This window comes from Andrena cerasifolii, chromosome 4 (assembly GCF_050908995.1).
Source record: "Andrena cerasifolii isolate SP2316 chromosome 4, iyAndCera1_principal, whole genome shotgun sequence".
Taxonomy (NCBI): Eukaryota; Metazoa; Arthropoda; class Insecta; order Hymenoptera; family Andrenidae; genus Andrena; species Andrena cerasifolii.
Genome location: NC_135121.1, coordinates 6,452,752 through 6,462,556, shown reverse-complemented (window position 1 = coordinate 6,462,556; position 9,805 = coordinate 6,452,752). Strand labels below are relative to the sequence as shown.

The 9,805-nt window shown below is 41.4% G+C and overlaps 1 protein-coding gene across 1 annotated transcript in view; it reads left to right on the top strand.

Annotated features, from left to right (window-relative positions):
• Window positions 1–6,077: 6,077 nt before the first annotated feature.
• Window positions 6,078–9,805, top strand: part of LOC143367722 (uncharacterized) — a 42,239-nt gene continuing 38,511 nt past the window's right edge. Inside the window, exon 1 of the mRNA XM_076809839.1 lies at window positions 6,078–6,305. The gene's annotated coding sequence lies outside the window, so the exon portion shown is untranslated. The remainder of the gene's footprint in view (window positions 6,306–9,805) is intronic.

Genomic DNA, 9,805 nt, shown 5'->3' with positions numbered 1-9,805 from the left:
CCGGCAACAGCGCGGTCCGTCACCGGCACGTAATGCTATGCATGCGTCTACACTGTTCCAACAACAGTCCGGCAGTTCACGTTTAGTAGTCGAAATGAGCGGATCAGATAGTCACGAGGAATTGATTCTTCTAGCCTTACTTTTAGGCGAATAGGATGCCGCAGCTAAAAGAGCAAAAAGCGAGATAGAATTTGGGTACATCCAATATTAAAAAAGAGAAAAGTCGAAGGGGAGTATTGGACGTTATTCACAGAGTTACTATAATACGACGATAAGTTTTACAAATACTTTAGAATGCCGCAATGCAAATTTTTTGATTTGCTAGAACCGATTGAATAACTTAACTAGCTCTATCAATTTTTCGGAATTCATCCTCTGCTGCATGCGGTCTCTGCCGTTTACTGATTCACAAAACGTTCTTCGCGACCATGCCGACCGGCGTCGGTTCGTGCCATAGACGGAACGTTGCAGGTCGGTACCGGATAGTGTAAACAGTCCCATTTAAAACGCATGTTACAATAGTTTGTCGCGCCGGTGACGGACCGCGCTGTTGCCGGTACGTGTCGGTCCGTGCTGTATAGTGTAAATCGACCTTCACGCAGAACGCGAACGAAACAAATGGACAGACATAGTTGTGTCATCTGAAGCGCAGTTGGAAAGCACCGAATCTTACATTCCCTTACACAGTGTCGCCTTCGCACGCTGTTGGAAAGCACCTTTATGTAAGTACTGGCAGCTCATTTTGATTTCACATATTTCTTTATATTGTAATTATTATTTTCTTCTGTTTTTTTTTGTGATATTACTTTCTCCTAATTTTTTGTGATTCAAATTCTTATTTCTTATATTTATATTATTTTTTTCTATGTTTCTCTGGCTTATTCGATAATACTCTCTTTCGTCCTGGACTTTTTCATGCACTTGGCGTAATTTTTTACTTTTTTGAAGTTTTTTATGGGTGAGTTTTACTATTTACTATAACCGATTAAGTGAAAGCAATCCCTGCAGACTCCTTCAACTCTGAACCCGGCGATCCAGAGGAGGACACTCATGGTCAGTTGGGTAAACCTCATTTTGTTACTGTATATGCACTGGAACCTGGTAGCGATCCTACACGATGAGACTTTGACGCATGCCTCGAGACGAGGTCTCATGTCACGTGCTGGTGGCAGGGTGGAGAGTAGGAGAGAGGGACACCTGCCTCGCTCGAGACATGCCTCGAGGTAAGTCTCGTCGTATAGGGCAGGCTTAAGGCGCGCGGATTGTTTTCGTCAGATGTGAGCCAAAAGTAAACTGATTTGAATTCGCTCGATCATCGACCGACGCGATGTACTCGGCTGTAATCAGCCGATCAGATCGGTTGCGCTCATACATAACCAGCCACGTACTTGACCCTCACTGTCTGAATCGTCCGCTGATCGATGTCGATATCACTGTTACTAACTGTAGACCGATCAAATCGGTCGACGTCTGACAAAATCAATGCGACGACCGATGTCGGTGCGACTGTGACAGATCCTGATTTAGCTCTTCCCCCGCTGTGGGAAAAAAGATATAATAAATAATTATGGTAATTATTTAGAAGTTTTCCGTCCTCGCCGATTTCAATGATTTTTGGATATGTTGTCGGAGACACGATTCTGAACAACTTTTTCCTATACGTGTTACCGCCGCTCGACCTTCGTTTCCGAGATATTCGCGAAAAACTGCTGCTACTACACAATGGGCCTGATGAATAAAAACTAAGCAATTCCTTATTAGCAAAATCAATTGCTTAAACAAAAAAGGAATTGCTTATTTTCATATGAATAAAAATCATAAGGAATTACTGGCTTTGCTAGACCGTATAAGTAAATGGTAGCTGTGACTGCCAGTAACGTTCTCACTTTCCCTCTGGCTTCCCCTGCTCACTCGCGTTCAGTGCTCCTGACCGCTCTCGCCTTTGCAGAACAGGGTTGAGCAGGGTTGCCATGAAACATTTTGATGGATAAGACGTCCAGGGCCTCATCACGCACACATTACCACCACTGCTGTAGGTGATTTAAAAACAATTTACAAACTTGATACTAAATTCAAACATGTATTACCTACGTTTTTACCGCCTTCTCAAAAAGTTTTATCTTTTTTATTGATTTTAATTTTCTCATTCTACCACTTTTTCTGCCCCCAAAATTGCTGCTCTGGGTGGTTGCCCTGCTTGCGCCCCCTAGGTATCGGACCCTACACTGTGATCGCAGCGTAACATCCCTAATCAGTATGTCTAAACCAGAATGTTCCGTTTGATAACTGTTTTTTAAGAAACCCGAATATACAAAACTCCGTTTTTTATTTTTTCATTACGCCCATTAGCAATTAATAGGCTGTGGTTATTCATTTTGCGTTATCCAAAAAATGATTGTTCAGTTCATGGCAAACTCTCCTAATCTAATATTAGAAATTGGCTGCCACCTATGTATTAGTTCGTATCATACATAGGTAGACTCGATTATGGACTTCCCAATCGACGAGAGAAAACACGAAAAATAACACAGTAAATGGAGCAATAAAAAAAATCAAAATGTTTGAAAAACCCTCACCGAAACATGAGCCAATTGGTAACCTACAGTTTTAATAAATATTAGGTACAAATATTGCGTATTTTTTTATCGACCGACATTTTTTTTCGAAGGGGGAAAACTGTCCTCAAACGCGGAATGGGGAACATATTTGATTGAATTGGTCGGAAATTACTGCAAACAGGAAGAAATGTTGCGTGCTAAAAATGCTTGATGATGAATAACATGACTTCACCAAAAATATTATCAAGTCTAACTAAACTAATAATTGCGTTTTAAAGTCTCCAGCCTAGATCCACAACTATCGTGAACAATTTTGTGTTAGGCAGATACGAAAGAGGAAATCAAGAGCAGAGTACAGAAGCAGGTTCTTTAACGCAAATCACACATATACCTGTGTGTAAAGAATTTCCCAACGAGGATTGGATTCATTGCCAGATTGCGTTCATTCCGCTTTCCAGTTCGAATAGCTGTGTCTATTCTATAAAGCCAGCACAACGCCCAAGCAATCCCTTTAACATCACAGAAGCGTTTGAGCGCATTTTTAACTCCCGCAGTTGCGCTGCAATTGCTGGTTAACCCAAATGGAACCGAGGTTTGAGGTAATAAAACCTGCCAGCGCGGTAGCAGCCGCTATTTTTCCGTTGATTCAGAACACTGGTTTCTTGCGTGAAGGGCAATATTCAAAATTGCCGAGCTGTCTGTGAAATTGTATTTTAAAACCGCAATACGGAGAGTGTATTTCAGTTATTCGTTCCTCTGGCACTTCTCTTCCCATATTGGTAGCGTGAAGGTAGCTAAGGACTAACAGTGATTGAAAGAGAGGTACATGCGTATATGCGTTGTCAAGAGACACAGTAGTGTCTCGCGCCAAGTGCATACGCAGCGCGAGACGACCATGCCTATATTACGCTGAGTAATTTTTGGAGAAACCCTTCGATTATCGAATCTCAATAATGGTTGATCCGATTAAGTTTTGAACGGTCTTAATGGATGGCTTGGGTTTGATTTACATAACAAAAGTGTCTTCGTTTGGTTCCTTCCTGCCTTATGAGCTGAGATATTTCGATGTAAAGTTGAGATATTTCGATGTAAATTTGGCGAATTTTATGTTAAAATATTTTCTCCATCGTCAAGTGTGGGCAAGAAGGGAAGGTGAAAGGGTGAGGGAATGTCTCTCAGGCACGGCGTTCGTTCGATGAAGGTTTCGCGTAACAAATTGTTGTCACGTGACAGCCAGACAGAGAGCACATCTGTCAAGGTAAACATAACCTAGCTAGTGTCAAGCAATCATAACCTGCCAAGTGTCAAATAAGGTAAGTTGTCAAAATTTTTGACATGTCACGAGTCTTTACACCACATGGGACACTGAATTATTGTTTCAATTGCATTGTTTGAATGTTGAGACCTCTGGTGGCGATGTCGAGCACTAACTAACAGTCGCGATCCCATTAAGAAAAAGGCGGATTATTGCCATCAAAGCTGCGTAGGTAATAAAATCGGCCACTACGATGCACACTCATTTTGTTCTGCACCGATTGCAAACTATGGGTTGATTGGGGCGAATTTTGAAGCTTCCCTTGACAGCATTTTCTCTTCTTAAAAGTCTATTTCCCTTAATAGGCTTTCACAATTCATATTAGTTGTATGTGAGTTCAAGTCGTATACAGTTCTTCTTCTTCTGTCGTACCCGCTGCATCTTCTTCACAGTCATCCATCCCAGCACCCGTTGGATCGGCTTCAATTGGATCGTGCAATTAAATCAGGTTTATTACCCGGACTAGGCAATCTCAATGAAACACGCTTCTGCTTCAACTGAACAAGCTTGAAGCTCTGTGGACTCTTCATCACTTCTCTTTTCTTTTTTTTATTTATAAAAAAAAAACACTTAACAGCCTTCGACATACAATACAACTTTTCGCACTTAATGAGGTATACGGAAGTCCTCCAAACCGCAAATACTTAAATGACAAAATTATTCTGCCGCGTAACTGAATACAGCAGAAATTCCGTATCCCGGATTCCAGACTCCACTTCTGAATTTGTTCCTAAGCAATAATCATGCACCGGTTTCGACGTTCAGGCGGTGATTGCCGCGGAAGCGCGAAGAACAAAGGAAATCGGCACACGTCGAACGCCGCGGCGCAGCGCATTTTCGTAAGTAGTTGCCGGCGTTTCGGAATATATCGGGCGGCGACGAGACTTTACACATCATATATGTCACTTGATGCGTATTTTGATGTGTATCGAAAAAAAAACAGATTTCGCGAGTCACCCAGTGTGTTCTTTTAGGAGACACCATCTTTTCATACAATTAGTTTAATATGGTATACAGACGTACGTACAGTGGGCCGCGAAAGTATTCCGTAAAACTCAAAAGGTGAATATTATAATACTATATTATACAAAAATACTTCATAAAATAATAATTCAAAGTGTGAAACGGAGGGAATTGTAAGTACTAATTCTCAGTAGTTTGGCAAGTTGTCGAATGAAATTGAATAAAATTCGTTCAATGAAGTGTATCTCTAATGTTGAAGGCAGTCAATTTAGTGATACATAACTTTTTACACAATTGCCTTTACTTCAATATTTATTGCCAGTCATCGTGGCAAAGGTACGACTTAATTCCATGTTTATTATCTAGACGTATCTTAATTTATGTATATTTTGTTACATATGTATTTTACGACCTGTTCCACGAGTAGATAGGTATTTCATTACGTGTACCTATGAATAAATAGTAAACCGAACGAGCGTAATATATGAAAAGTAAGTAAAAAATTTACTGTTACGGTTCTCTAACACAGAGGTGCCGGAGAACTCTGCGATTCTAGGCGCCAGCTGAAGGCATCTTGTACCTATGTGGACCTTTAGAGCAGGGTTGCCAGGGTATTCGGTAGGCATACAGATAACATGACGTCACATAGAGGTCAGACACATGGTCTGTACACCGCCATTTAATCTGTACATATAGCAACCCTGTTTTGGAGCCGAATGTGAACTGTTACCTTGCTAACCACAGCATGGGTGACGGGAACTGCAGTAGTTTGCCTGGTACGAGCCAGTATGCACACACAATACCACATTTTTCCACACCCATATTGAAATTAGGGAGGTGCATCTGCTCTAACCCAGAGGTGCACAAAAATCTGAATTGAGAGCCGGGGGATTCTGCGATTCTGGGCGCGCGTCAGACCCGAGCGTGGGGCTGGAAACGTGAACTCCCACAGCGCGTGGCTCGGCGCGTTTCGCGGCCGTGGGGATTCACCTTAAGAGTTCCGCGCTCGGTTCTGACCTCTGTTCTGACCCGGGTTCAGGGTTGCCAGAAGAGGGCAAACATAGCCGCGGCGAGAGCTTTGTGACGTAGTAGGGAGTAGTAGAAGGGGAACAACTATTCGAAGTGTTGCAACTCAGTGACGTAGAGGGGGGACGCTCGCATGGTGTGACAAGTCGTATAAGCGTACATAGGTCTATGTGACGTCACCTGGTCCCGCCGAGAGGGAATTCTTCCGGCAACCCTGCCCGGATCCAAGAACCTAAGGAGGCCTACGGCTACCCGATTGAGCAACTGTGATTTAGTGCATGTTGGAAGCTTGCTGCGCACGTGCACAAAGTCTCCGTTTGAAAAGTGTCAGTGTCTGCCGCGAAGTTGACAAGAAGAACCGTGTGTGAATTGTACGCGGTGGAAGAAGAATTTGGGAAAACAAGTAACGGGACTCAAAATTGTAGAATCTCAAAGAATTTTTGGTAATTAGAAATTCTAATACAATCACACTATTTACACATTACGTGAAATTGCACGTGTTAGTTAATTTCTTTATTACTCAAGTTTAATTCAAGGAATATTACAGTCAGTACTTATACCTCAACAATTAGCAATACATTCCACAGTGTAGGAAATTGTTAATAGACAAATGATTAAGACGGGAATTCACCGGGAAGCTAAGCTAAGCTAAGCTATGCGATGCTACGTTTTAACGTAGCTTTTGGTGGAAACGGTTCCATAAGAATGTATTGAAGCTAATTTTTTTGAAACGCAGCATGGCATAGCATAGCATAGATCAGCATCGCAAAGCATAGCTTAGCTTCCCGGTGGATTCCCGGCTCGAGAGTCTCGTCGTACGAGACAATTCTGTAGTTTACAAATTTTGAATATACTCATATGTTAGAGATTGGAGGCAGTGCTGATTTAAAAAGGAGAATACAAAAGTAAGAATATATTGAAATACTAGTCGGGAATCATAGAAGTGGTTCGCGTGAAAATACCCTTACAAAACTATAGGCTCATTCTATACCTAATCCATCACTTTTTGTGCTTCATGTCAGTTATGGAAATAAAAATTCTCTTATAGAACCAGTTTCTTTGAAATTGGGCGAAGACTGCGAACTTGGGTTAGCCTGTATTTGTAAATTTGTAACCATCAAACTGATGACTTAATCCCCCCAATTGCATGTGAACTGTATCATATTTCTATATCATCAACCGATGTCAAGTGCCAAAAGTGTTAGATTTGGCAGGAAATGCCTAATCTATAACTCTTACTTTAATATTTACAGAATGTGTTCCAGTTGTAAATGTCCACATTCAATTTTACCCCACACTATACAAGTTGACATGCCAAATGTGCCAGCTAAATTACTTGTAAACTTTGTTATATGAAATAATGGTTGAAACAAAAATTGTATGGTATCAAGGGGAGCACACAGTGTAATAATTAATTGTTCGCTATTTTGCTCTTTGTAGAGATAAAAAGATCACCTCGACTTTTTTAATTGTAATGGGTACAATTTGACCCTGCAACTGGAAAGAGTGTTGAACGCTGGGTAATAATGTATAGAGTGTACGGGTCCAGAAACTAATAATTACTGAGGTATTCTTTAAATGAGAAGTTACGTGTCACTGTCAACGCCAGCTTTTAATGTTTGACTGCTGTGAACATATGCGAGTTGACGTATGTACTACGTGTCATTTATTTCGCTTGGACAGCTTAGCTGTCTTAGCTATCTTTCAAGAGCAAACAATTTTAGTAGCGTTGAGCTGTAAAATATTCGTAAACATTTAACACCGTTCCAAAAGCATTAAGGCTCCCCCAATCCAACGCGAATTTCGCCGCGCGGAGCGGATCCGCCGCGGATCAGATAAAGGCTCCCCCAAACCAACGCGAATTTCGCCGCGCGGAGCGGATCAGATAACACTGCCAATAAGCCACCACGTATAAAAAAACTGCTGCCTTATCTGATCCGCGGCGCGGAGCGGATATTCGCGTTGGTTTGGGGGAGCCTTTATGCGTGTAAAATGTGGTGCTATCTTTATACAAAAAAACCTTTGTTGAAGCTCTCCATGGCCAATAGACTGCAGGGTTAGAAAATAGAGTAATTATTTAGAAGTTTTCCATCCTCACCGATTTCAATGATTTTTGGATATGTTATCAAGATGAAGATTCTGAACAACTTTTTCCTATACATGTTACCGCCGCTCGATCTTCGTTTCCGAGATATTTGCGAAAAACTTCTTTTGACTTATTCCGACGCAACGCATTCCACTTTCCAACTTGTCCCGGGTATTAGTATTGGGCTAGATTAGTGCGGGGGGCGCGTAAAGCATGATAGCGAACTGATGTGAGTTTAGAGACTTGAACCAGAAACTTGCGGATGCCCGTCAACACCCCGACTCATATCGGCTCGCTACCATGCTTTACGCGCCCGCGAGCGGGACAAGTTGGAAAGTGAAATGCGTTGCGTCGGAATAAGTCAAAAGAAGTTTTGCGCAAATATCTCGGAAACGAAGGTCCGCGTCGTCATTTGTTTTGTCCCATGCTGGCGCATGCGCTGCCACGGACGCGTACTGTAGGTAGGTATATGTATGGCAGAATACATTGTGTAGTAGCAGTAGTTTTTCTCGAATATCTCGGAAACGAAGGTCGAGCGGCGGTAACAAGTAGAGGACAAAGTTGTTCAGAATCGTGTCGCCGACATCATATCCAAAAATCATTGAAATCGGTGAGGATGGAAAACTTCTAAATAATTATCGAAAATAGAATAGGGACCTATTTCGCCCTTAAGGAATGAAAGAAATGTACTTTTCATTCTACAAATCCCGCATGTGCAGCACATGTTTTACATACTTTGCGTATGTATGTATGTTCTGTATGCGCTTTATATAATTTTCATATATTTTACATATTTAAGTTAATTGCGGTATGTGTGAGCATATTTTATACTTCATAGGTACCTACACACCTCAGCGACGGATATTGACTTTCTTTCTTTCTATCCACCGTATCGAGAGTAATCCTACAAGTAATTCCGTGCGAGTTACTTCTCTGAAATCTTGACAGTCTTTTGCGGGGAAACGATACGTTCCGCGACACGCGGCTCCTTTTCAACTGTTCCCCTCTTACCGAGTAAAATACGTCGAAATTGAAAGAGTGATTCTGAAATTCTGAATAGCCAGATAAGGACGCCGGCTGCGACAGGGTTTTCAAGCAAGTCAGTATCTTCCAACCACTGACACTATTCATCCAGGGCTGAGGGACCTTTCTCTTCTAGTATCGGCCATTCCGCCAACTCGGTCACTTTTGTACTTCGATGTCACGGATTTGGAAGATATTGAAATATTTTCTACACCACGTGAAATTAGGGGGGGTTTAAGTCATCATTTTTTTAGTTTCGAAATTTTTTAAAAAATACAAGAGTTTACAGTTTTATCCGAATTCTACGGAAACTGCCTTCACAGATGAATTTTTATCTCCGCAACTGTTAAATGTACGAATTTCATTCTACATTTGCTTTAATCAACCTCCTCCTTGATGTTTTGAAGTGAAACTTCCTTACGCACGGTACAGTGAATTGGATTCGTGCAGCTCGTGGAGAATCAAAGGTTTCAAAAGGAATCGAGACTTCTTTGATACTTACATATGCGAATGTATCGATAACTGTTTGATTAAAGCCCTCAAGCCTCAAGCCTGTTTAATCAGCCCCCCAAATTATCGCTTTTTTTCTTTCTTTTTTTAATATAACTCTGTGCCAGTGCCAAATAGAACAAAACTTTAATTACCTGCAAGATTTGCTCAGTTTTATATACTCTATCACAGTAGCAAAAGAAAATTAAAGTTCTACTAAAAGAGCGAAAACGAAAGACTCGTTAGGAAGCATGCAGTGATATCATTTTTAATTACTACATGAGGTAAGTGTCGCTGAAAATGGTGGTTGGGTTCTTTAAATAACGCGACACACATGTTTACCAT